The sequence below is a fragment of the Hyperolius riggenbachi genome, chromosome 12, assembly GCF_040937935.1.
Source record: "Hyperolius riggenbachi isolate aHypRig1 chromosome 12, aHypRig1.pri, whole genome shotgun sequence".
Lineage (NCBI taxonomy): Eukaryota > Metazoa > Chordata > Amphibia > Anura > Hyperoliidae > Hyperolius > Hyperolius riggenbachi.
This window is the reverse complement of record NC_090657.1, coordinates 103,671,088-103,698,988: the sequence shown is the minus strand read 5'-3', so window position 1 is coordinate 103,698,988 and position 27,901 is coordinate 103,671,088. Positions and strand designations below refer to the sequence as shown.

Below are 27,901 nucleotides of genomic sequence, written 5' to 3'. Positions count from 1 at the left end.
AGCATGCTTTTTACCGCCATGCAGTCATAAATGTAATAAAGATAAGAGGTTCAATAAACAGGGACCGGTAACGCTAACCCAGCAGCAGCAGCAGCACACGTGATGGAACAGGAGGAGGCGCAGGAGGAGAAGGCCACGCTTTTTGAGACACAACAACCCAGGCCTTGCATGAGGACAAGAAGCGTGCGGATATAGCAGCAATGCTTTTTGCCGCCATGCAGTCATAAATGTAATAAAGAGAAGAGGCTCAATAAACAGGGACCGGTAACGCTAACCCAGCAGCAGCAGCAGCACAGAGCACACGTGACGGAACAGGAGGAGGCGCAGGAGGAGAAGGCCACGCTTTGAGACACAACAACCCAGGCCTTGCATGAGGACAAGAAGCGTGCAGATAGCATGCTTTTTACCGCCATGCAGTCATAAATGTAATAAAGATAAGAGGTTCAATAAACAGGGACCGGTAACGCTAACCCAGCAGCAGCAGCAGCAGCACAGAGCACACATGATGGAACAGGAGGAGGCGCAGGAGGAGAAGGCTACGCTTTGAGACACAACAACCCAGGCCTTGCATGAGGACAAGAAGCGTGCGGATATAGCAATGCTTTTTGCCGCCATGCAGTCATAAATGTAATACAGATGAGAGGTTCAATAAACAGGGACCGGTAACGCTAACCCAGCAGCAGCAGCAGCACAGAGCACACGTGATGGAACAGGAGGAGGCGCAGGAGGAGAAGGCCACGCTTTTTGAGACGCAACCCAGGCCTTGCATGAGGACAAAAAGCGTGCGGATATAGCAATGCTTTTTGCCGCCATGCAGTCATAAATGTAATACAGATGAGAGGTTCAATAAACAGGGACCGGTAACGCTAACCCAGCAGCAGCAGCAGCACAGAGCACACGTGATGGAACAGGAGGAGGCGCAGGAGGAGAAGGCCACGCTTTTTGAGACGCAACCCAGGCCTTGCATGAGGACAAAAAGCGTGCGGATATAGCAATGCTTTTTGCCGCCATGCAGTCATAAATGTAATACAGATGAGAGGTTCCATAAACAGGGACCGGAAACGCTAACCCAGCAGCAGCAGCACACGTGATGGAACAGGAGCAGGCGCAGGAGGAGAAGGCCATGCTTTTTGAGACACAACAACCCAGGCCTTGCATGAGGACAAAAAGCGTGCGGATATAGCAGCAATGCTTTTTGCCGCCATGCAGTCATAAATGTAATACAGATGAGAGGTTCAATAAACAGGGACCGGAAACGCTAAACCATCCCAGATGTTCATTGGTCATGTTACTTGGTTGGGGTCCTGGAGTGTTGCGTAGTCATTTCCAATCCAGGATTGATTCATTTTAATTTGAGTCAGACGGTCTGCATTTTCTGTGGAGAGGCGGATACGTGAACCTTGCAGGCAACGGCATTCTTCAAGCTTCGGGTTATTTTGCTGACCACGTGCTCATGCAACTCAGGCACTGCAGAGCGCGCAAAGTGGTAGCGGCTGGGAACCACGTAACGTGGGATGGCCACTGACATCATGCCCTTGAAGCTGTTTGTCTCCACCACTCGATATGGCAGCATTTCGCAGGCCAGAAGCTTGGCTATGCTGGCTCTTACTGCCACGGCCCGGGGGTCATTTGCTGGCAATTTCCTCTTGCGCTCAAACATCTCCGAGACAGACAACTGAACCGTAGGGCTGCACAACGAAGGGCTGTTGGTTGTTGTGTTTGATGAACACTGGGAGACCTCAAGAGCACTACTCCGGAAAGTGACAGTGTCAGCGTCATCTGATTTTTTGGAATGTTTTGAACCACGCAATGGCTGGGCTACTGCTGCTGCTGAGGCGGGTCTGGTGGTGAGTCTGGTGAACCCAAGGGAGGCAGTGTTGCTGGTGGTACCCTGTCCTGCCGCGTTTGCCCACAGAGTGGGATGTTTGGATAGCATGTGGCGGCTCATGCTGGTGGTGGAGAGGTTGTTAATACTTTTCCCCCTGCTCAGGCGGGTCTTGCACACCTTGCAAATCGCCATGGTAACATCCTCAGTGCAGTCTTCAAAGAAAGCCCAGAATTTGGAGCACCTGCCTTGCTGGCGATTTCTGTTTGCGCCTCTTTTGCCTCTCACTTGAACTTCCACGCTTGTGGTGCCTGAAATTGCGCGCCGCCTACCTTGTGGCACAAGGCGAACTCGTGCAGCAGTGGGTTCTTCAACAGACTCATCTGTGCTGCTGCTACGACGGCGATGTTCTCGTTCACAAACAAAATCTGGGTCTATGTCCACATTGTCCATACCCTCCTCTTCCATCTCCTCAAACTCGTCATATGTCATTGTGGGGGGCCGCCGCCGTGGAGTACAGCTCCCCAGCACAACCGTCAGGGGAAACACCTCTTCCCTTGCCCCTCCCTCTTTCACCGGATTTCTTCCTCATTTCACTTATCCTTACAGTACACGCTGACTGGCAGCAGTACAGTGGCAGTACAGAAATGCTATACAGTGGTGGGTGAGCGGTGTACCACTATTGCCAGCAGCGACACAGAGCACAATGCTATACAGTGGCGGGTGAGCGGTGTACTACTGTTCCCAGCAGACAAAGAGTGGCAGTAAACACAATGCTATATAGTGTGGCTGAGCCGTGTACACAGAGTGGCAGTAAACACAATGCTATATAGTCTGCTATATAGTCACCCCGAACGGGGTGATGTTCTGCAGCACCCGAACAGTGGCGAACACTGTTCGCCCAACACTACTGGGAACGCAGATTTTAGTACCTAAACACACGATACAACATGTTTTCCGGGGTCGGACTCTGAGGCACATACAGATGGTCCCGATCATCATCCTCATCATACAACTCTTCTCCTGAGTCTGACCCACCCACCACCTCTGCCACCCCAACATCCCCAGACACAGTCACAGACCCCTCATCGTCCTCAACATTAACTTGGGATGCTGGCCTGAGCCCGACCTCCTCCTCCACATCAGGCCCCATCATCCCCTCAATGGCAGCCCTCATTAATCGCTCTGGCGCCGGACCGATGGACACAACGTTCTCCTCCGGGGAGGGCTGCTGCTGACCACTGGCTGCTGGGGTGGATGTTATAGCTTGCGTGGGGCGTTGGCTGTTGCTGTTGTTGGGAGTGCTGCTCACAGCGGAGGTCTCTGAGGAACTCATGGTGAGCTCATATAGTGGTTGACGGTGAGTGGAGTATTACTGATCCCAGCAATATACACACTGACTGGCAGAGTACGCAATGCTATATAGTCTGGCTGAGCCGTGTACACAGAGTGGCAGTGAACAATGCTATATAGTCTGGCTGAGCGGTGTACACAGAGTGGCAGTACACACAATGCTATATAGTCTGGCTGAGCCATGTACACAGAGTGGCAGTAAACAATGGTATATAGTCTGGCTGAGCGGTGTACACAGAGTGTCAGTAAACAATGGTATATAGTCTGGCTGAGGGGTGTACACAGAGTGTCAGTAAACAATGGTATATAGTCTGGCTGAGCGGTGTACACAGAGTGTCAGTAAACAATGGTATATAGTCTGGCTGAGCGGTGTACACCGAGTGTCAGTAAACAATGGTATATAGTCTGGCTGAGCGGTGTACACAGAGTGTCAGTAAACAATGGTATATAGTCTGGCTGAGCGGTGTACACAGAGTGTCAGTAAACAATGGTATATAGTCTGGCTGAGCGGTGTACACAGAGTGTCAGTAAACAATGGTATATAGTCTGGCTGAGCGGTGTACACAGAGTGTCAGTAAACAATGGTATATAGTCTGGCTGAGCGGTGTACACAGAGTGTCAGTAAACAATGGTATATAGTCTGGCTGAGCGGTGTACACCGAGTGTCAGTAAACAATGGTATATAGTCTGGCTGAGCGGTGTACACAGAGTGTCAGTAAACAATGGTATATAGTCTGGCTGAGCGGTGTACACAGAGTGTCAGTAAACAATGGTATATAGTCTGGCTGAGCGGTGTACACAGAGTGTCAGTAAACAATGGTATATAGTCTGGCTGAGCGGTGTACACAGAGTGTCAGTAAACAATGGTATATAGTCTGGCTGAGCGGTGTACACAGAGTGTCAGTAAACAATGGTATATAGTCTGGCTGAGCGGTGTACACAGAGTGGCAGTACACACAATGCTATATAGTCTGGCTGAGCGGTGTACACAGAGTGGCAGTACACACAATGCTATAGAGTCTGGCTGAGCGGTGTACACAGAGTGGCAGTACACACAATGCTATGTAGTCTGGCTGAGCGGTGTACACAGAGTGGCAGTAAACACAATGCTATATATAGCGTGGCTGAGCGAGGTGCACAGTGGCAGTACACACAATGCTATATAGTCAGGCTGAGCCGTGTACACAGAGTGGCAGTACACACAATGCTATATAGTGTGGCTGAGCGAGCGGTGTACTACTATTCCCAGCAGACACAGAACAGTAAACACAATGCTATATAGTGTGGGTGAGCGAGCGGTGTACCACTATTCCCAGCAGACACAGAACAGTAAACAGAATGCTATATAGTGTGGCTGAACGAGCGGTGTACCACTATTCCCAGCAGACACAGAACAGTAAACAGAATGCTATATAGTGTGGCTGAGCGAGCGGTGTACCACTATTCCCAGCAGACACAGAACAGTGAACAGAATGCTATATAGTGTGGCTGAGCGAGCGGTGTACTACTATTCCCAGCAGACACAGAACAGTAAACAGAATGCTATATAGTGTGGCTGAGCGAGGTACACAGAGTGGCAGTAAACAGAATGCTATATAGTGTGGCTGAGCGAGCGGTGTACTACTGTTCCCAGCAGCGACACACAATGACTGGGGGGGACCCTGGCTAGCGTGGCTGGAGAGCGAACTACCCTGCCTGCCTACCCAAAGCTAAACCCACAGAGAAATGGCGGAGATATGACGTGGTTCGGGTATTTATTTACCCGAACCACGTGACCGTTCGGCCAATCAGAGCGCGTTCGGGCCCGAACCACGTGACCCGTTCGGCCAATCACAGCGCTAGCCGAACGTTCGGGGAACGTTCGGCCATGCGCTCTTAGTTCGGCCATGTGGCCGAACGGTTTGGCCGAGCACCGTCAGGTGTTCGGCCGAACTCGAACATCACCCGAACAGGGTGATGTTCTGCAGAACCCGAACAGTGGCGAACACTGTTCGCCCATCACTAGTTCCCACTAGAACGGAGAATGGACATTTTCTGTCTGTACTCCGCACATCGAGTGAACAGCTATTTTATAAACAGGAGCCATTTGAAGTGGCATCACAAGACACTGGGTTTACCTTGGAGTTGACTATGGAGGGCATTTTTCAAAATACATGAATGAGCTAGAGGGGGGGGAGACAACATGCCATACCTAACCAGGACACACAAAAATGTGTGCCCAACTGATGTTGAGTTATAGGTTTAAGTAGTATTGTTCTTTAATTATTAATACTTCATATGCATAACAAAGTCCACAATAGCTGACCAAATCAGGTTATTATTAAACTTTTTCCTATCTTTGGTGTATATATTTCATATTTACTGTAATGTAGCTGCATCTCCCAATGTCACATATTTCTGAAAGACCACCTTTGTTCAAATGCATGCATTCCTGAAACTTGAAATGTTAATTGTATTAAGATATTAATATAAAACCAAAATAAAGAATTTAAAAATAAAATAAACAGGAGCCATTCACACTTGTCAGCCTGCAATGGATCCGCAGGATCCGTTGCAGTAAGCGGGGTGCGTTTCTGTGCAGTCCACGATAATCCCGGGCAGATGGAAGCGTAGCCCCATATAGCCTATGGGGCAGCGCATCCACCCTGGGCTCCAGCCGAACCATCAAATCGGACACTACACTGTCCGCTACCGCTGGCCACACGTGGTCCGGCACCAAGTGGGAACACAGCCTCACTGTCCGCTAGTAAAACAGCCTAATTATATAAAACCAGCATACACCACTCATTCATTTTGCAGGAGTGATTTTTCGGCGATTTCAAGCGGAAAAATCACTGAACACTGTGGCGATTTTGCCACGTTTAGCACTTCTATAGCACTGAAATGCAATCAGGCCACGCGTTTGCGCTTTTGCCCATTTTTGGGCGATTTGCGGCGATTAGTGCAAATCACCCAAATAAGAACAGGTCCATAGGGTTTCGTTATGCTAGTGCTTTTAAAAAGCGCTAGCGTTTGAACGTTTTGCCGAAATCGCGGCAAAACGCTCTAGTGTGATTGGGCCCTTAAAATTACCTATGATAAAAAGCTTGCTTCTTGAATCTGCTGGAGCTCTGTCATGTGATGATGCGGCTGAATGGCTGAGGGGAAATTATCTGCAGCCTAGCTTTACTTGCTCACTATAAAAACATGCTAGCTCCAGTGGCGTAGCTAAGGAGCTGTGGGCCCCGATGCAAGTTTTACAATGGGGCCCCAAACCACTCTATACATAACAATTGATACGGCGCATCAAAACCTGCCAATGGCAACTACAGTGTCAGAGGTGCAAGAAGGGGATGGGGAACAGTTTGCTAATGATTACCACTATTCAAAGTATCTATAGAAGTGATTATTATGAGCACAGGACCAATAGAGAGCTATTGCTACAGTTGTGGGAGGGCCCTTTGGGGCCCCTCTGGCCCAAGGGCCCCGATGCAGTCGCAACCTCTGCAACCCCTATTGCTACGCCCCTGGCTAGCTCCCCTCACACTTGTGTGCAGCCTAACCTGCTGTTCTCAGTTTGCTCCTCCCTGTATGCTTTGAATTGTGACAGGATGATTTGTGAGTGAGCAGAAGCACTGACGTTTCAGTGAAGCTAACAAAGCTTAGCTGCAGATAATTTCCCACTCGTCATGTGACAGAGCTCCATTATTACAAGAAAGCTTTTTATCATCAAAGGTAAACTTTTAATTGCTGTGAGGCTGAGCTGATTTTTGCTGTCCCATATAGGTAGACTGAAATCATTACAGGTTTTAGGTTCACTGAGGCCTCATTAACACGAGTTTTACTAGCGATTTCAGCAGCTTCTGCAATCGCTGGTGATTGGTAGCGTTTGAAAAGCACTACTGCAATATAATGTGTATGGCAGTGTTTACACTAACGCTTTCACACGGGCGACTGAACTGCCACGTTTGCATCTACTTGGCCATCACTACACCAGAATTGCAAATAACTTTGTTGATGCAAATTTATAAAATTTTTATGCAAATATATGCAACTTGTAAATGAACCAAACAAATTTTTCCTCAACAGGACTTGATTGGTTCATTTTCAAGCGTCATAAATTTGCCAAGAAATTTGCATACATGTGCATCAACTCGAAGTTATTTGCATCTATTTGACCATTACTATTCTGGTGCAGGTTGAATGCAGCGGATTTGACGTGCGTTGGCGTTACTGGGTGGTGCAGGAACAGGACATGTCGAGTCTGAGCGCAGCAATGCTGAGATCTCACTCCATTGGGGGTGGGCACCTGTACAGCGCCGATACCAGCTGCTAATAGGCACCTGACTGGTGCAGGAGAGTAGCTGACAGGTGGTGACTCCACGCTTGTCAGCTGCTCGTGTGAAAGGGGCCCTAGCAATCGCCAGAAATTTGCAGAAATCACAAAAGTGATGCATGCAGAATTTGTGGAGCGATTGCGTTTCAGTGTTATAGACTTGCAAGAGGCAATCGCTCTAAAATCGCTTTTCTGTACATTAAAAAATTGCTGGAAAATCGATATGCAAAATGCTAGTGATTTTGCTTGTGTTTTGCGATTCCCAGTGTGAAGAATGCCTTAACCACTTGAGGACCAGAGACTGCTGATACAAAAACCAGGGCTCACCGACCTCATGCTGCACTGACCCGTCACTCTTGCCATTCATGCTGTTCTCCCGGCACTGAAGTCTTGTTCACACTAGGGGTGTTTTTTACACTTTTTTTTTTTTAAGCGCTGCCGATTTTAAAAATTGCCCTGAAAGCGCTTGTGCAATAATTCTCTATGACAAAGTTCACATCTTAGTGGTTCGTTTCTGACCCACTCAGATAAGCGGTGCATGGGCCATTTTTGAGGCGATTCCGCCTCATGAAAGGTGTAGGAAAAACGCAAATTGCTCACAAGATCGCTTTGTGCAGCGATTGTGTGAGCGTTTTTAAGAATAAATACATTGTATTTATTTTTTTCCGGGTCAAAGAGTTCACGGTACTTATCCGTTAGCCGGGCGCATCCGGCAGGTGGCGCTAATCACTATTCCCCCTCCAGGCCGACATGGATAGTAGGGAAAGATGTAACTCTGGTGGAGTTTTGTCGCCACCTAGAGGATGCGCCCGGCTAATGGATAAGTACCGAGTTCACTTCCTGACTTCTGTCAGGGAGTGAATTAAAAAACCACTCGGGTAAAGTGCTTAGGAAAGCGCTTTTTAACAAAACCGCATCGCCCACCCAAGCGCCAGGAAAGGGGAAAAAAAGTGCCTTTAAAAAAGCCCAACGCGGATGAAGACGCGAGCGGAACGCAATGGGAACAAGGCCTCAAGTCCACTCGCTCTGCCGTCGCCCTACCGAGGTCTGCTGTCGTAGCGACTGCAGGGTGTGTGAGCTGCAGTGATGGGAGAGCAGTGCGGCACAGAGAATAAAATCTATGCCCTGATACCTATGATAAAATGAATTGTATGTGTAGTATGGATAATGAATAGAACATTAACATCAAAGAAAAGAGTATCATATTTTTATTTTCAGTTATATAGCTTTCTTTTTTTTATACCCTTGCATCATTCTCTAATAATTGCAGTTTTACAAACCACACTCTGTATTTTAAACTTGGAAACAGAGCGGAGCTAATGATCCTTTGAACTTCACTGCAGTAAAATCTTATCTGAAGTTGTCTTTCACTGTTTCTTTGATGTATAAGTGCTTCAGAAAATATCACAGCTCTCTTACTACATTAGTCTGAGGCTGGGTGCACACATGGTTGTGCGTGAAAGGTCGAATTTTCTGTCATGTGCGGGGTTTTTTTTTCTGTGGGTTAGCGTTTTTTTCTGGCATATGCGTTTTCTAGCATTTTGCGTGTGTTTTTAAGCATTTGCAGTATGCACATACAAAACGCATGTGCGTTTTCCATGTGTTTTTCAATTGAGTTTTATGCAGATCACTAGGAAGACAACAGGAAGCGGAAATAAATCAGAAAACAATAAAAAAAAAAAAAAAAGCGTATAAAAACACAAAACGACTTTCATTATGTGCGTTTTTGAGGAGTTTTTGAAAATTATACAACAAAACCAGTGTTGTTAAAAACCCATGTTTGAAACCACATATGCATATTTTTTTTAATGCGATTTTTTTTGATGTGGCCCATTGACTTCCATTAGCGGCAAAAGCGCTGCGTTTTCTGCAACGCTAGCATTTCTGGTAAGTGTGTTCCTAGCCTCAGAGCTCAGAGGGGCTCTTTTGCATAGATAACAAGCGAAGTGTCTTAACCCTTCCTTTACTAGAAACGATATGAGACTCTTCTATTTGCTACTAATGTTATATTTCTTAGCTGGGTTATGTCGGGCATACACGGCACGTTTTATGCGCCGGATCGAGCCAGCGGTTCGATGCCGGTGCATCCACGCTCGTCCGCGCGGATCGATTGCCGCTTGTCCCCGCCGGCGCTTCCTTATCACTGCTCGATTCCCTGCCATTGTCCGCCGGCGGGAATCGAGCGGGCGCGGGTCGAGCGGCATGATCGGGCCAGCTGAATATTATCAGCTGGTCGATACATGGTACAGAAACATACCGTGTATCTCCAGCATTACACAGACAAATCATTATCTCATAAGTTTAGATTTTCAGCCTAGTCATTAAAGGGAATCTGAAGTGAAAATAAAGTATGATCAGGCGTTCCTCGATAATCATGACCTTTCCTCTACTGATTCAGTAGGATGAATCCCTTTTGCCTGATGTCTGCTGTGCCTGCAGGAACTTCCAGTTTCTGTCAACAGGCGCCACTCCCCTGTCCTCCCTTCTCTACAGAATCAGGAGTTGAGCAGCATGTCTGTACAGTGGCTTTACTCCTCAGTTTGTCCAAAGCTGCATCTAGGTGTGGTTCTCTGTGGTCTAAAAAGTCCATTCTCCAGGCAACAAATGGCTGCTCATGCAACCCATGCTGACACTAGCAATATTCACTATAATATTCCCAGCCCTCACTTTAGAGATGCAGTATATGCTCCATGCAGGGGTCACCAGAAAATAGATGGAGATGTTTTTAAAGTATCAGTGCAAGGATCAATATATTGGCAATATTTAAAACCTATTTTTAACATGTTATCATAGTAGATATACTTCCTGAACAGCACACCTCACTTGCCATAGATCCTTCCTGCACGGTCTAATCTGTGTGGCTTCCAGACTTGAAATCCAATGAAGTAGTCGATCAGCAGTGAAGATTTTAAATCTTCTGTTTAATTCACAAAGACGGTGAATATACAGCCATCACCCAATGTAGGTATCAGGTGACCACTGCACTCGACAAGGAGCAGGAGACCGCTCGAAACGGCGACTGTCCGTTGTGCTTTACTGCCCGGCTGCAAAGTAGACACACTCACTTCCAAGTGTGCCCTACAACGCTGTGAGCATCTGAGAGCTACTTATACCTGAGAGCTATACTTACACCTGATACCTACACCGGGTGATGGCTGTATATTCACTGTCTTTGTGAATTAAACAGAAAATTGAAAATCTTCACTGCTGGTCGACTACTTCATTACATGTTAACATAAAAATCCCAAGCCTTTGTGAAGATTTCTGGAGCTCCGTGGCCACTCCCACCTGTGTTGCCACGGCCTGCTCCCAGATTGTTGGGTACATTTACGTTGGAGCCGGGCAGTTCGGCGCAGGGCGAGCCGAATGATGGCTCTCCCTGCTGCTGCTAAACTCACCAACGGCATTAAATACTATTCCCCCTCCGAGTTGCGACAATTGTAATTCAGGGACTGGTGTTTGCTGGAACCCCCAAATTACTGTGGCGTGCAGCATATCGTTGCCTGACATTTTGAGAAAATACTGTACATTTTAGTAATTATACACCACCAATTATATGCCCCCCCTCAGCATTCAACACCCAGTACTGAGTTTGTAAAATATCACAGCAAGTTCTACAGTAGCTTCAAACACCAGGCAGCACCAGTAGGGTCTCTGACATCACCCCCCCCCCCCCCACCCCTCAGCCACTGATAATGTCCAAGGTCTGAGCTCACCAGCACCGCTCCGCAAACCCCTCCGCCCCCCCCCCCCCCAGTTGTGTGCGAGGCTGACATTTGCCACCTGGAAACATTGAACACTAGGAAAGTCTCTGCCTGAAAACTTGGTCACAGCAGCTCGCTCCTAACCTCTCCACCATCTACACCAAGTCCCTACAGGAGAGCAAAGTTCCCGTGTGTTTTAAGAAGTCTACCATTATACCTGTCCATAAAAAGCAGGGTATCTATGACTTCAACAACTACAGGCCCGTGGCTCTAACATCCATCATCTTGATGACCTTTTGAAAGGGTAGTCCTGTCCCTCCTTAAGCAATCTACTCTACACAAACTGGAATGTGTCTAGTAGATGTATAGAGCAAATAGGTCCACTGATGACGCCATCAACATCTGGAGCTTATCAGCGACCATCTGGACATTTCAGACTGGTACACCAGGCTCCTCCTTCTGGACTTCAGCTCAGCCTTTAATCCAATCTTCCCCCAAATACTATAGAACAATCTGGAGGCACTTGAGGTCCACTCCACCTTACACGAATCACGAACTTCCTGACCAACAGAACCCAAGTTGTCAACAACCAAACAGCACGGGTGCCCCCAGGACTGAGTTCTGTTACCTATTCTGTTCTTTCTCTACACAAATAACTGCAGATCCACAGAAAACACTGTTAAGTTAATTAAATTTGCTGACAACCCCACCATCGTTAGCCTTGTAGCTTAGAATTCTGAGCAGGTCTACCATCAGCAAGTTGACAGAATTTTACACTGGTGTAAGGAGAACAGGCTGGTCCTCAACACTGCCAAAACTGTTGAGGTGATCATTGACTTCAAGAAGTAAGTTCCCACCCCTCCTCCAATTTACTTTGGTGGCACTGAGGTCGAAAGGGTATCCTGCGTTCAGCTCCTAGGCACAAACCTCTCCAATGACCTGAGTTGGAAGGTGAATGTCCTCTCTACTCAGGAGAAACTATATTCTATGTGCTCATCCATTCTGGTCAATACCTTTTGACCTGAGGGGAGTCGACAGAGTGGTGGCCTGGGTGTGAGGGGTTGTTTGCAATCCTCATCATTCTGGAGACTAATCTAAAGTTGAAGCTGTCATGTTAGGGGAGGGGTTTCCCAATGATCCTCTCTGCAGATCTGTTCACCCCTTTTGTAGTTTATATTTGCCGCTGGCGGGGGAGCCAGTGAACCAGACCGGGATGGATAAGCAGCTATAATATAGGTTCTGCTGGGCATCCCTCTGAGTAGAGAAGATGTTCGCCTTCCAGCTCAGGTCATTGGAGATGGTTGTGTCTTAGGGATGAAACGCTGGATACCCTTTCAACCATCTCCACCAGAACCTCTAGGCACAGGAACTCCTTTTTCTCCTCTATCAACCTCTTCAATACTCCATGCTCTCCCCCCTCCAGTTGTTCCCCCTCTTCCACCTTAAAGTCATGTCTGCTGGCTGTTATTGATGGGCTGTCTAGCGCAAGATGGTTGAGATGTATCTTGCCACTTCTGCTAAACTGTAAAGCAGCTGTTGTATGGTTGTGCAATATAAATATATAAATCTGCACTTAATATTATGAACATGCCAACATACTAAACAGCACTGTATAACAAATGTGTTATAGGATTTAGACTACAGACTGCAAAGCAAGAAGAGCAAATAATGATCTGTTTATATAGTATTTACAACGTTGTTTGTTTATACCTGTGGGGTATGCCTGAAGCTGTCAGTGATAATCTACAGCTCCCTACAGAATAGCCTTTGCCTTCCCCAAGGCAAATGTGAGCATTTTTCTATTGGGCTTAGTGGAAGCTTTAAATGCCAGTGTACACATACAAGACCATGCATTTATGGCCAATGTGCAAATTGACCAACTGATATGGCCAATATGCAAACAACAAGGAAAGGCACATGCTGGGGGCAGGATATTGCTACATTGAAGCAGGTATTTAAACTGGAGCATCACAGAATCCACTCAGCTCTTATCAGGGCTGTTATGCTGTTGGAAATGTTGGTGGGGACTCGGGAGGATGTAAATATTATTTGCTGTTGCACTATACACTGGTTCACTTCCTGATGAAGCCCTTCGGGATGAAAAATGTCAAAGTTTGTGTCAGTATGTGTTAAAGCAGTCTTTGAGAGTGAGCTTCACTCGTTCAGGTCACCAGCCGTTAACACCTGTGGTTTAATTACTTAGCAGGCTAACATAAGTGCTGGTGCAGTTAACAGGAGTCACTGATTACAAGCTCTTAGCAGGCATGAATGCCTCTCACAGAGGTGTCCATGCCGGCTAAGAGCTCGCAATCAGCGGAGTTGCAGAGTAAAGTTCCAGAAGGGAACAGAGGTGAGGACAGAGGTTATCGAGTCCCAACATTGGCCATCCACACCGTGTCTTCTGCACCCACACACCATTGCTGAACTTGGCTAGCGGCCCCGACAGGAAAGCCTTCTTGGGGACTTGGATAGCATGTAATCTTGCGTTCTATCAGTCAAAGTCCAAAAATGTCAGTTAAGCAGAAGTTGTCACATATTGGCTGGTTTTGTCAGCCACTTCTCGCATTGGCCGGCTAGAAAGTTTTAAGGCACAACTTGTATACACTTTGGTTGCAGCAACTGGGGGGCAGCCTTTATACAACTTTTTACCCAGGAGGAATCCTGCAAATTATTTTCCTATAGCCAAGAACCTCTGCATAAAAGTTATACATGAGTGGGGGGAGCTTGAATTTATTTTGTAGGAAGCCTATCTTAAAGGGGAACTGAAGAGAGAGGTATATGGAGGCTGTCATGTTTATTTCCTTTTAGACAACACCAGTTGCCTGGCAGCCCTGCTGATCCTCTGCCTCTAATACTATTAGCCATAGCCCCTGAACAAGCATGCAGCAGATCAGGTGTTTCAGTGGTTCAGACTTATAAGTCTGATCTGACAAGACTAGCTGCATGCTTGTTTCTGGTTTTCATCAGATACTACTGCAGAGAAATAGACCAGCAGGGCTGCCAGGCAACTGGTATTGATTAAAAGGAAATAAACATGACAGCCTCTCTCTTCAGTTCCCCTTTAAAAGTGGGCGTGGTTAAACACTTATGGCAAAAGACTCCTAGTTTCCCAGAACGTCATTTCGGACAGCACCCCTGGATGAGACTTGTCTCCCTCCCCACTGTGGACAGGAAACTGTTAAAAGAAGAATTTGCATAAGCAATAGGCAGCCACATATAAGATACTACACCTGCCACAGTACCTCAGTTTAGTTTCTTGTCCCGGACGGGATGCATGGGAGAGGTCTCCAGGAGTGCCATCCATGTCAGGCGGCAGGGGCAGCGTTTTCCAGGGCTCCAAGCAGCGCTGTTCAGTGAACAGTCGGAGCCCTGCAGCGTGGAGAAGGCTTCTCCATTGGAGGCAGCAACTTTATGCGCGCATGTGCGTGCATTGGAGAGAGTTCACTTCCGGTTGAACCAGAGGTAGTCACGCGCTGGCGTCCCGCGTGATCTGAAGTCTGAGCCGGGCGGCAGGGGCCGCGGCGGTGATTAGGAATCAGCATACAGCTGATTCCTCAAGGTAAGAAGCTGATTAAGCATATGCTTAGCCGGCAGGGGCCGCATGCATAATTAGATCAGCTGCATCAAATCTGCAGCACAGGTATAAGTTTGTAGAGTCCATGATGCACTCTGGTTTGTGGCTAGGATCATGGAGGACGCCTCTGGGTCAGCTCCTGCACAATCTGCTAAATCTGCCCAGAATCCCTCTCTGGCAAGTAGATGTGGTTATGTTTCTTCTGCTTGGCTGGATGTATGTTATGTATAGAGGGATTTGTCTAATGGCTGGCTATCGTTTATTATGTTTTATACCCCAAAAGACGTAAGACTGAGAAGGTTGAAAAGTCTGAAAAATCTTCTACTCAGTCCAGTCAGCATGGATTGGCAACTCTGAATGGAAATTGTGCCAGTATTGTACAGAGAAGGTCCACAGCAATAGGAAATTAAAGATACTGCTATTGCTTCTACCGCCTCAGCTGCTTCAGATAGGCCTGGGACTAGTACTGCTATGGCTTATCTGCCTGTTATAGCTAAATCCATCATCTCCTATGTTGTCTGCACCTCCAACTATGTCTCCTGCTTCCAAGAGACATAGGCCTCTATTCATAGAGCATTCCCGCTTGCGGTAATGCTCAAAACAGCTGACTTTACCCACCATTTAGCAAAGTGTGCATTCATAAAACCTGTGTCCGCATGAAAATCTATAATTCCTGAGCAGGTGCGGGAAATTACCGCCTTGTGCGGAGATTAATTCACATACACATACATTTTAGTAGCAACCTCTTTGTTTACTGTTATCAGAATACTTTCAAACTTTACTGACTCTGAGCCATGAGGAGAGGGGAAATTCCCCTCACACTTGATCAGTTAACTCTGTGTAACTCGGTGTGTGACAGAGAGAACAGCTGCAGCTTCTGTGTCCTGTGTTTCGGACTGAAGTGTCTGTAGAGAGCAGAGGAAATTTAACTAATTGTCACAGCTTTTCATACTGTTTTTTGCTTTCAGATTTTGTTTGATATTTACTTTCTGTAGTCCGATATGCAACTCTGGCTGTGCATTGAAGCAGACACCCCTTCTGCAATTTATTTGTCCCAATATAGCTAATCCTACCCTCAATAAATTACAGCTTTTGCCTCTGATATTTAACATTAAAGGTAGGAAAATGTTTACACAGCTACTTAGACATTATTTGTACATTGTCATTTTAAAACACTTGGGTATTGATAGTATTCCTTTAAGAAAGGACCTTTTCAAAGTAAACGGTCCTTTCGTCCCTCTTCTAAGAATGAGTCAGATCCCTAGTCCTCTAAGGGCAGGAGATGGGCTCCCTACAAGTCTCAGAAGCCTAAGTCCAACTTCTCTTTTACCAAGAAGTCAGATAAGCAATGACGCTAGTATTCCAGTGAGATGGAGAATTGCAAATTTCAAAACATGGCAACTACAGTGCACAAAATATTGGTTATTTAGGCTTCTTTCACAGTGGGACGTTACATGCGCACGTTAGAGCAGCTTGTAACGCAGCCCAGCTCACAGTAATGAAAAATCAATGGGCTGTTCACAGGGTCCACGTTGTGTTAGTGTAACACTGGACGTTTAAAGAAAGTGCATCATGCTGTGCGTAATACACGGTTTTAGCCGCATTAGACTGTTTGCATATGCTCAATAATGTGTGTGTTTGTTTTTTCTTGCAGGAGAGGAGGGGAGAGTCCGCTGTTGTGGCCAGCCACATGACAAATTAATATGCACTGCAGTGTTAACTTCCTGGAGTGGCCGCTTATTGGCTGGCAGGACCACGTGATGCGGAGTTTATCCGATCACGTGCTCTCCACAGTCTTTTGCCGCATGCGCCGTTTTCGTCCGATAGTATGCGTCAAAGTACGCATCAAGAGACGCATAACGTGGCTCTAAATAGCGTCCAACTTCAAAGCTCACATGCGTTGCGTTGGGGGCACGTTATGTGGCCTTAGCGTCGCATCGCATCTAACGCAACGTCTTAGTGGGAAAGAGCCCTTAAGGTGTTTTTTTTGGAGGGATACAGAATAAAGTTCAGCCAGTTTCCTTTTCAGAACTTTTGCATTACTCCCCGCTTGCAGGACCAAATAAAGTTTTCAGCCCTACAATCGGAAGTCCTTTCCCTGTTTAGGAAAGAAAATTAAAAAAAAATAATTCGAGAAATACCGAAATGTCAGAGGACAGGGATTCTATTGCCCTGTGTTTTTCTAGTAAAGGAGCTACAGGGAAATTATCGGTTCATACTAAATTTAAAGAGTCTAAACCAGAAGGTAAAATACAGAAAATTCAGGATGGATTTGATCTATTATTCATCTCTTACAGAAGGACGATTTCCTAGCCTTTCTAGACTGAAAAGATGCGTATCTTCAATTACCGATACATCTGTCTTCTCAATATTACTTAAGGTTTGCCATCCAGATGGAGAAAGAGGTAAGAATGTATCAGTTTAATGCTTTGCCCTTCGGATTATCCTCAGCTCCAGGGTTGTTTATGAAGGTAATGTCTGGGGTTCTGGCTACACTTAGACAGAGAAAAGTTCAGACTGCACGCGTTTCCAGCCGCATTTTGGAAACGCATGCAGGAGGCCGACACCCACGACATGAGACAGTGCATAGAGTGCACTGTCTGCTGTTCACACTGCATACGTTCCGGACCTGTGCGGTCCGGGAACGCATGCTGCACGCAGATTTATCAAAAACGCGCGGCTGTCCCATTCACTTTTCAGTGATGAGATCAGCCACGCAACGCATACAAACGCGGATGGCGTGCGTTCGTACGCGTTGCGGTCCGCACGCATGGCCATTCGCATTTGTGATGTGAACTGGCCCAAAGGGTTACCTTGATGATTTTCTGTTTTGGTGGACATCTCCCAATTCGGTAAGAGATCAGATTGTTACGACAATAGTCTTACTACAAGATCTAGGTTGGATCATTAATTGGGAGAAATCTTCCTTAATTAAATCCTACACAGATAATAAATTTTTTGGGCTATTTCATCAGCATATCAGACTCAGGGGAAGCAATTAAATTCTATCATGGCTCATTCCACAAGAGGAATTTCGACTTCTTGGGCAGAGAGGGCAGGGGCCTCTATAGATCAGATCTGCAGAGCTGCGACCTGGTCAAGTCACAATACGTTTGTAAAGCACTATCGCCTTAATGTATCTGTCTCTGCAGGTTTATCCTTCAGAAGGAAGGTTTTTGCAAGCTGTGGTCCCACCCTAAGGTTTTAAAGGGAAGGTTCAAGCAAAAAAAAAAAAATGAGTTTCACTTACCTGGGGCTTCTACCAGCCCCATGTAGCCATTCTGTGCCCTCGTAGTCACTCACTGCTGCTCCAGTCCCCCGCTGGCAGCTTTCTGACCTCGGAGGTCAGGGCCACATTGCATACATTTTTACACATTCCCGCTGGTGCAGGAACATTACCACATACATTTTTACGCGTTAGTGGTGCAACGCGTACATTTTTGTTCCTGCACTAGCTGGAATGCGTAAAAATGTATGCAATGTGGCCCTGACCTCCGAGGTCAGAAAGCTGCCAGCGGGGGACTGGAGCAGCAGTGAGTGACTACGAGGGCACAGGATGGCTACATGGGGCTGGTAGAAGCCCCAGGTAAGTGAAACTCATTTTTTTTTTTTTTTTTGCTTGGACCTTCCCTTTAACTCTTGTATATATCGTCTCATCCAGGGGTGCTGTTCGAAATGACGTTCTGGGAAAGACCACTTTACTTACGGTAAAGTCTTTTTCTCTCCTCATCCTCCAGGATGGCTGCATAACATGAGAGATACCCTAGCTCCTCCCCCAAAGGAAACACACCCGATACAAACTTTTGCATAAGAAGCCCCTGCCTACCCACACACCTCAGTTTTGCTGTGTTTCCCACCCTGGAAACATCCGGATACGAACGTCCATAGACTCCTCTCTCCCTGGATTCCTGGATGCCTGCGAGTGAGCTAGCGTTGCTTGCGCTGGCGACAAGCGGAGGCATGCTGTCGGTCGCATGCGCCAGCACCTTCTTTTGTGATTGAGGGGGCTGGTCAGGATCCGTGGGAGCGGTGTTTTTCCGCTCGTTTCGGGGAGGTAGTGGCAGAGGAGTGGTCTGCGTTTCAGGCAGGCGAACCCGGAAGTAGGAAACAAAAGTACTTCCAGGTCGGGTCACCGGGGCCATGTAACTTCCGCTTTTTAAGGGGAAGGCGGCGGCGGCTCAGCGCCATTCGAGTCCAGCCACAGGACTGTACGGGGGAGTATGGAGCAGGCAGAAGGCTCCTCCGTGGAAGGCTGCAAAACCTCCAGTGACACAGCAGAGAAGGTAGGCTGTTTGTCGGCGGTGGTCTCGCAGTCAGTAGAGAGTGGGCACTGGTGTAATGTTAGCCTGAAGGGGGCTGTGTGTTATTACACCAGGTGTTACCTACTGACACGCGTCTATGGATCCAGCCATGGCTTCCTAGTGGTTTCTAGTGGCTGGAGACAGAAAGAAAAATATTGGTGTATGCAATTGGCATGGGCTGGCTGGAGTCTAAAAAGGTATTTGTTTGTTTTTGTCTTTTCATCTTCTAGGCTTTGCTTGTGCAGCCAGCTACAAAACATAGAGAAAAGTCCAGGAGATGCTCTAAGTGTGATGCAAAACTTTCAGCCTCCTGGTCGAAATCAGTATGCCAAAATTGTATTACAAAAGATAAGCCTGATCCATCGATAGTGATGTTAAATTTCATGGAATCAATGCAGAAAGAATTTACTTCAACTTTTCAGGCCTTGCGCTCTGTAATGATGACAAACCCAGTTCCACCTCAACTGCCATCTATGTCGGCATCAGTGGAGTTTCCTGTACCCGCTTCGAGTCAGGAGTCTCGGCCGCAGGGCAGGCCTGTCCGGGTTCAGGGTTATGCTATCTCTACTTCAGCGGAAGACTCTGTTGAAGAGATTGAATCCAAAGCAGATTCAGGATCAGATTCCATTGCAAAGGATATGAAGTCAGCAAAGTACTTATTTAGTGCAGAGGAAACGTCAGAGCTTTTGAGAGCAGTCTATGATGCGGAGCAAATTCCTGACCAGGTCGCGATCTCCTCTGCACAGGACGATATTTATATGGGATTACAGGGCATTGAGGGGAAAACTTTCCCTATTCACCCAGCAATTAAAAAGATAGTTACGGACCAGTGGGTTGATCCGGAAAAGAGATTATACATACCAAAATCGTTTAAACGCAGATTTCCTTTCAAGGAGGAGGATATAGCATTATGGGCAAAGTGTCCCAGGTTGGACGTGGCGCTGTCACAATATTCAAAGGATACGGATTTATCCTTTGAGGATACGGGTGCCCTGAAAGACCCCATGGACCGTAAGGCTGAGACTATGCTCAAAAGGGCCTGGGAGGCCATTGCTTTTGCGTTTAAGCCGGCAATGGCATCCATTTGCATTGCAAGAAATTTGATTAAGTGGTTGTCAGGATTGAGAGACCATTTAATAGCAGGTACGCCACAGGCGGAGATCCTGGAGTCCTTCCCGGTTTTAGCCCGCTCTGTCGCTTTCCTAGCGGATGCGGCAACGGAATTCTTAAGATCTACTGCCAGAGTTTCTGCCCTCATAAATACAGCCAGAAGAGCAGTATGGCTAAACACTTGGGAAGGGGATGTAAGCTCAAAACAAAAGCTTTGTGCCATGAGATTTGAGGGAGACCTTTTATTCGGCAAGGATCTAGACAGTATTTTGGAGAAATCCTCGGGGAAGGGTAAAAAATTCCCTAATAAAAAGGTCAAGTCACTTCCACGAAGATCCTTTCGGGGGAAAAAACCTTTCTTTAACAAAAATCAAGGACCACAACCCCAAAAGAAGGGATGGGTCTATACAGGTGAAAAGGGTAAAACCTCTTTCATGTTCAATAAGCCCCCTCTCTCTGGGGCAAGACAAGAAAAATGACGAGGTACAGGTGGGGGGAAGGTTACCTCACTTTGTCAATCAGTGGAGTCTCATTACCCAAAACCTGTTCATATTAGATCTTCTAAAAACAGGTTACAAGATATTTGCCTCCCCCCCTCCAAAAAACTTTGTTCTTACAGGACCCCCAAAAGAGCCAGAGAAAGCCATGGCTCTGAAAGAATCAGTTCTCGCCTTATTAAAGCAAAATGTGATTTGCAATGTGCCAGAGGAGCAGTTGTACCAGGGTTACTACTCCAGGGTATTTCTAATCAAAAAACCCTCGGGGAAATATCCAATGTATTTAAATTTAAAGAAACTAAACCCGTTCATTCAAGTGAAGAAATTCAGAATGGAGAGTATATTTACCATTCAATCCTTGATTCCGAAGGACACGTTTATGGTAACTCTCGACCTAAGAGATGCTTACCTTCATGTGCCCATCAATCCAGCTCATCAGAGTTACTTGAGATTTGCAGTAACCCTGGGAGACAAAATATACCATTTTCAATATCGGGCACTCCCTTTTGGGATAGCAACTGCACCGCGAATTTTTAAAAAAATCATAGCAGAGGTGATGGCACAGTTACACCGTCTGCAGATCCGAATCATTCCATACCTGGACGACCTGTTGATCCTGGCGGACTCAAGGGAAAAATTGTTGGCCGATTTACATCTAACGTGTCAGGTATTGTCAAACCTGGGATGGCTACTAAATGTAGAAAAGTCAATGCTGAATCCCAGTCAGACAGTGCTGTATCTGGGATTTTGGGTAGATTCGGTTCAGGAAATGACTTTTCTGCCAACAGAAAAACAGGAAAAGTTAAGACAGAGGGCATATTCTTTCAGAATAAAAAACAGGGTATCGTTAAGAGAAGCGGCCTCCTTGTTGGGCCTTATGACTAGTGTTGGGCGAACATCTAGATGTTCGGGTTCGGGCCGAACAGGCCGAACATGGCCGCGATGTTCGGGTGTTCGACCCGAACTCCGAACATAATGGAAGTCAATGGGGACCCGAACTTTTGTGGTTTGTAAAGCCTCCTTACATGCTACATACCCCAAATTTGCAGGGTATGTGCACCTTGGGAGTGGGTACAAGAGGAAAAAAAAATTAGCAAAAAGAGCTTATAGTTTTTGAGAAAATCGATTTTAAAGTTTCAAAGGGAAAACTGTCTTTTAAATGCGGGAAATGTCTGTTTTCTTTGCACAGGTAACATGTTTTTTGTCGGCATGCAGTCATAAATGTAATACATATAAGAGGTTCCAGGAAAAGGGACCGGTAACGCTAACCCAGCAGCAGCACACGTGATGGAACAGGAGGAGGGTGGCGCAGGAGGAGAAGAAGGCCACGCTTTGTGAGACACAACAACCCCGGCCTTGCATGAGGGCAAGAAGCGTGCGGATAGCAGGCTTTGTACCGCCATGCAGTCATAAATGTAATAAAGATAAGTGGTTCAATAAACAGGGACCACGCGGCAACGCTAACCCAGCAGCAGCAGACGTGATGGAACAGGAGCAGGCGCAGGAGGAGAAGGCCACGCTTTGTGAGACACAACAACCCAGGCCTTGCATGAGGGCAAGAAGCGTGCGGATAGCAGGCTTTGTACGGCCATGCAGTCATAAATGTAATAAAGATAAGTGGTTCAATAAACAGGGACCACGCGGCAACGCTAACCCAGCAGCAGCAGACGTGATGGAACAGGAGGAGGCGCAGGAGGAGAAGGCCACGCTTTGTGAGACACAACAACCCAGGCCTTGCATGAGGGCAAGAAGCGTGCGGATAGCATGCTTTGTACCGCCATGCAGTCATAAATGTAATAAAGATAAGTGGTTCAATAAACAGGGACCACGCGGCAACGCTAACCCAGCAGCAGCAGACGTGATGGAACAGGAGCAGGCGCAGGAGGAGAAGGCCACGCTTTGTGAGACACAACAACCCAGGCCTTGCATGTGGACAAAAAGCGTGCGGATATAGCAGCAATGCTTTTTGCCGCCATGCAGTCATAAATGTAATACAGATGAGAGGTTCAATAAACAGGGCCCGGAAACGCAACACCATCCCAGATGTTCATTGGTCATGTTACTTGGTTGGGGTCCTGGAGTGTTGCGTAGTCATTTCCAATCCAGGATTGATTCATTTTAATTTGAGTCAGACGGTCTGCATTGTCTGTAGAGAGGCGGATACGCCGATCTGTGACGATGCCTCCGGCAGCACTGAAACAGCGTTCCGACATAACGCTGGCTGCCGGGCAAGCCAGCACCTCTATTGCGTACATTGCCAGTTCGTGCCAGGTGTCTAGCTTCGATACCCAATAGTTGAAGGGTGCAGATGGATGGTTCGACACAGCTACGCCATCTGACATGTAGTCCTTGACCATCTTCTCCAGGCGATCGGTGTTGGAGGTGGATCTGCACGCTTGCTGTTCAGTGGGCTGCGGCTGCATGGGTGTCAGAAAATTTTCCCACTCCAAGGACACTGCCGATACCATTCCCTTTTGGGTACTAGCTGCGGCTTGCGTTGTTTGCTGCCCTCCTGGTCGTCCTGGGTTTGCGGAAGTCAGTCTGTCTGCGTACAACTGGCTAGAGGAGGGGGAGGATGTCAATCTCCTCTCTAAAGTCTCCACAAGGGCCTGCTGGTATTCTTCCATTTTGACCTGTCTGACTCTTTCTTCAAGCAGTTTTGGAACATTGTGTTTGTACCGTGGATCCAGAAGGGTATAAACCCAGTAATTGGTGTTGTCCAGAATGCGCACAATGCGTGGGTCACGTTCAATGCAGTCTAGCATGAATTGAGCCATGTGTGCCAGAGTCCTACCAGAATCCTCATCATCCTCTTGTGAGCGTTGTGATAGTTGTTGTGATGCATCATAGTCGTCACCTTCCTCCTGGTCTGCTTCTGCTGACCATTCGCGTTGAATTGTGGAAGTCCAACGTGCACCGCTCTGGCCCTCGTCAGTGGTGGCATGAAATTCCTGCTCCAACTCCAGCTGTTCCTCCTCCTCTTCTTCGTCATAGCTGCTGGGGCCAGCGTTCCCTGAGGCGGATGGCCTGATGTTGGTACCATCACGCTGATCGTTTTCTCCTTCAGATTCCCCCAGTTGCATCATGACAGCTGTTTCCTTGATTTTTAACATCGACCTCTTCAGTAAACACAGCAGTGGTATGGTAATGCTGACTGAAGAGTTGTCACTGCTCACAAGCAACGTGGATTGCTCAAAATTTTGGAGGACTTGGCAGAGGTCCAACATGTTGGCCCAATCGGATCCACAGAAGCTTGGCAGCTGGCCGGATGCGCCTCGGTACTGCGCCGTCATGTACTGGACCACTGCACTCTTCTGCTCGCAAAAGCGGGCTAGCATGTGCAGCGTAGAATTCCAGCGCGTAGGGACATCACACAGCAAGCGATGGTGGGGGAGATTGAAGCGCTCCTGCATCTTGGCGAGTGCCCCCGAAGCAGTACTGGAATTTCTACAATGTTTGGACACTCGACGCACCTTCAACAGCAGATCGGGCACGCCTGGGTATGTCCTCAGGAACCGCTGAACTACTAGGTTCATCACGTGCGCCAGGCAAGGGATGTGTGTCAGCTTAGCCAACCTTAAAGCGCGAATGAGATTACTCCCATTATCACACACAACCATGCCCGGTTTCAGGTCCAGCGGTGCCAGCCACAAATCCGTCTGTTCCTTTATTCCCCTCCAAATTTCCTCCCCTGTGTGCTGCTTATCCCCAAGGCAGATTAGCTTCAGCAACGCTTGCTGACGCATGCCAACAGCTGTGCTGCACTGCTTCCACGATCCTACTGCTGCTGGGTTAGCGTTTCCGGATGAGGTACAGCTTTGAGATGCGTTGGAGGAGAAGGAGTCAGAGAGGTAGGTGCTGCTGTTATCCAGTGGGAGGGACGGCGGTGCAGCTGTTTGTGGCGTGGGCAACACCCGTGCCGTAGCAGGTGAGGAATCGCTGCCAGGCTCCACAAGGTTCACCCAGTGCGCGGTAAGGGAGATGTATCTACCCTGGCCGAACGCACTCGTCCAGGTGTCAGTGGTGAGGTGAACCTTGCAGGCAACGGCATTCTTCAAGCTTCGGGTTATTTTGCTGACCACGTGCTCATGCAACTCAGGCACTGCAGAGCGTGCAAAGTGGTAGCGGCTGGGAACCACGTAACGTGGGATGGCCACTGACATCATGCCCTTGAAGCTGTTTGTCTCCACCAATCGATATGGCAGCATTTCGCAGGCCAGAAGCTTGGCTATGCTGGCTGTTACTGCCACGGCCCGGGGGTCATTTGCTGGCAATTTCCTCTTGCGCTCAAACATCTCCGACACAGACAACTGAACCGTAGCGCTGCACACGGAAGGGCTGTTGGTTGTTGTGTTTGATGAACACTGGGAGACCTCAAGAGCACTACTCCGGAAAGTGACAGTGTCAGCGTCGTCTGATGTTTGTGAATGTTGTGAACCACGCAATGGCTGGGCTACTGCTGCTGCTGAGGCGGGTCTGGTGAACCCAAGGGAGGCAGTGTTGTTTCTGGTACCCTGTCCTGACGCGTTTGCCCAAAGAGTGGGATGTTTGGATAGCATGTGACGGCTCATGCTGGTGGTGGAGAGGTTGTTAATATTTTTCCCCCTGCTCAGGCGGGTCTTGCACACCTTGCAAATCGCCATGGTAACATCCTCAGTGCAGTCTTCAAAGAAAGCCCAGACTTTGGAGCACCTGCCTCCTTGCTGGCGATTTCTGTTTGCTCCTCTTTTGCCTCTCACTTGAACTTCCACGCTTGTGGTGCCTGAAATTGCGCGCCGCCTACCTTGTGGCACAAGGCGAACTCGTGCAGCAGTGTGTTCTTCAACAGACTCATCTGTGCTGCTGCTACGACGGCGATGTTCTCGTTCACAAACAAAATCTGGGTCTCTGTCCACATTGTCCATACCCTCCTCTTCCATCTCCTCAAACTCGTCATATGTCATTGTGGGCCACCGCCGTGGAGTAGAGCTCCCCACAACAACCTCTGCGCAGCACACTCCAACGTCGTCTTCCAGATCTTGTCGGCCGACCTCCTGCAATTGCAACCCCTCCTGCCCAAATTGCTCTGGGATTTGGGTTTCCGAGTCCTCTTCGGACTCGCCTCGTATTTCAGTGCGCGGTACATTTCCCACAGTTAACGGTTGTGAATCCAGGCACAACATTTCTGGCTGTTCCTCCATTGACCTTTGAAAGGTGGAAGTTTGTTGGGCTGGGAATAGCTCCTGCGAATACCCCATTGTGTCCTGAGGTAATTCATCGGACTGGTTATCTGGCAGTTGTGTGCGTGGTGTCGCTGCCGGTTGTGTCAGCTTTGTGCCCACTGGCTCCTTGTAACTGGCTGAGGACTCGGACCTCGTGCGTGATGTGCTGGTGCTGCTTAACCCACTGCTGGACGCTTGAGAGGTCATCCAAGTAATTATCTGGTCCTGTTCTTTTGGATTTGTGAGGGTTGTTGTCCTGGACAACATGGGTGGTATTGAGTGGGTTTTCTTGGGTGCTCCCCTGTGGCCTGTACGTGAACCGTCAGGGGAAACACCTCTTCCCTTGCCCCTCCCTCTTTCACCGGATTTCTTCCTCATTTCACTTATCCTTACAGTACACGCTGACTGGCAGCAGTACAGTGGCAGTACAGAAATGCTATACAGTACCACTATTCCCAGCAGCGACACAGAGCACAATGCTATACAGTGACGGGTGAGCGGTGTACCACTATTCCCAGCAGACACAGAACAGTGAACAGAATGCTATATAGTGTGGCTGAGCGAGCGGTGTACCACTATTCCCAGCAGACACAGAACAGTGAACAGAATGCTATATAGTGTGGCTGAACGAGCGGTGTACTACTGTTCCCAGCAGACACAGAACAGTACACAGAATGCTATATAGTGTGGCTGAGCGAGCGGTGTACCACTATTCCCAGCAGACACAGAACAGTGAACAGAATGCTATATAGTGTGGCTGAACGAGCGGTGTACTACTGTTCCCAGCAGACACAGAACAGTACACAGAATGCTATATAGTGTGGCTGAACGAGCGGTGTACTACTGTTCCCAGCAGACACAGAACAGTGAACAGAATGCTATATAGTGTGGCTGAGCGAGCGGTGTACCACTATTCCCAGCAGACACAGAACAGTGAACAGAATGCTATATAGTGTGGCTGAACGAGCGGTGTACTACTGTTCCCAGCAGACACAGAACAGTACACAGAATGCTATATAGTGTGGCTGAACGAGCGGTGTACTACTGTTCCCAGCAGACACAGAACAGTACACAGAATGCTATATAGTGTGGCTGAACGAGCGGTGTACCACTGTTCCCAGCAGACACAGAACAGTGAACAGAATGCTATATAGTGTGGCTGAGCGAGCGGTGTACCACTATTCCCAGCAGACACAGAACAGTGAACAGAATGCTATATAGTGTGGCTGAGCGAGCGGTGTACCACTATTCCCAGCAGACACAGAACAGTGAACAGAATGCTATATAGTGTGGATGAGCGAGCGGTGTACCACTATTCCCAGCAGACACAGAACAGTAAACAGAATGCTATATAGTGTGGCTGAGCGAGCGGTGTACCACTATTCCCAGCAGACACAGAACAGTGAACAGAATGCTATATAGTGTGGCTGAGCGAGCGGTGTACCACTATTCCCAGCAGACACAGAACAGTGAACAGAATGCTATATAGTGTGGCTGAGCGAGCGGTGTACCACTATTCCCAGCAGACACAGAACAGTGAACAGAATGCTATATAGTGTGGCTGAGCGAGCGGTGTACCACTATTCCCAGCAGACACAGAACAGTGAACAGAATGCTATATAGTGTGGCTGAGCGAGCGGTGTACCACTATTCCCAGCAGACACAGAACAGTGAACAGAATGCTATATAGTGTGGATGAGCGAGCGGTGTACCACTATTCCCAGCAGACACAGAACAGTAAACAGAATGCTATATAGTGTGGCTGAGCGAGCGGTGTACCACTATTCCCAGCAGACACAGAACAGTGAACAGAATGCTATATAGTGTGGCTGAGCGAGCGGTGTACCACTATTCCCAGCAGACACAGAACAGTGAACAGAATGCTATATAGTGTGGCTGAGCGAGCGGTGTACTACTGTTCCCAGCAGACACAGAACAGTACACAGAATGCTATATAGTGTGGCTGAACGAGCGGTGTACTACTGTTCCCAGCAGACACAGAACAGTACACAGAATGCTAT

General features: G+C 47.8%; 1 protein-coding gene across 1 annotated transcript in view; it reads left to right on the top strand.

Annotated features, from left to right (window-relative positions):
• The first annotated feature begins 6,811 nt into the window (after positions 1-6,811).
• Positions 6,812-27,901, top strand: part of LOC137540959 (uncharacterized) — a 204,593-nt gene continuing 183,503 nt past the window's right edge. Inside the window, exon 1 of the mRNA XM_068262132.1 lies at positions 6,812-6,892. The gene's annotated coding sequence lies outside the window, so the exon portion shown is untranslated. The remainder of the gene's footprint in view (positions 6,893-27,901) is intronic.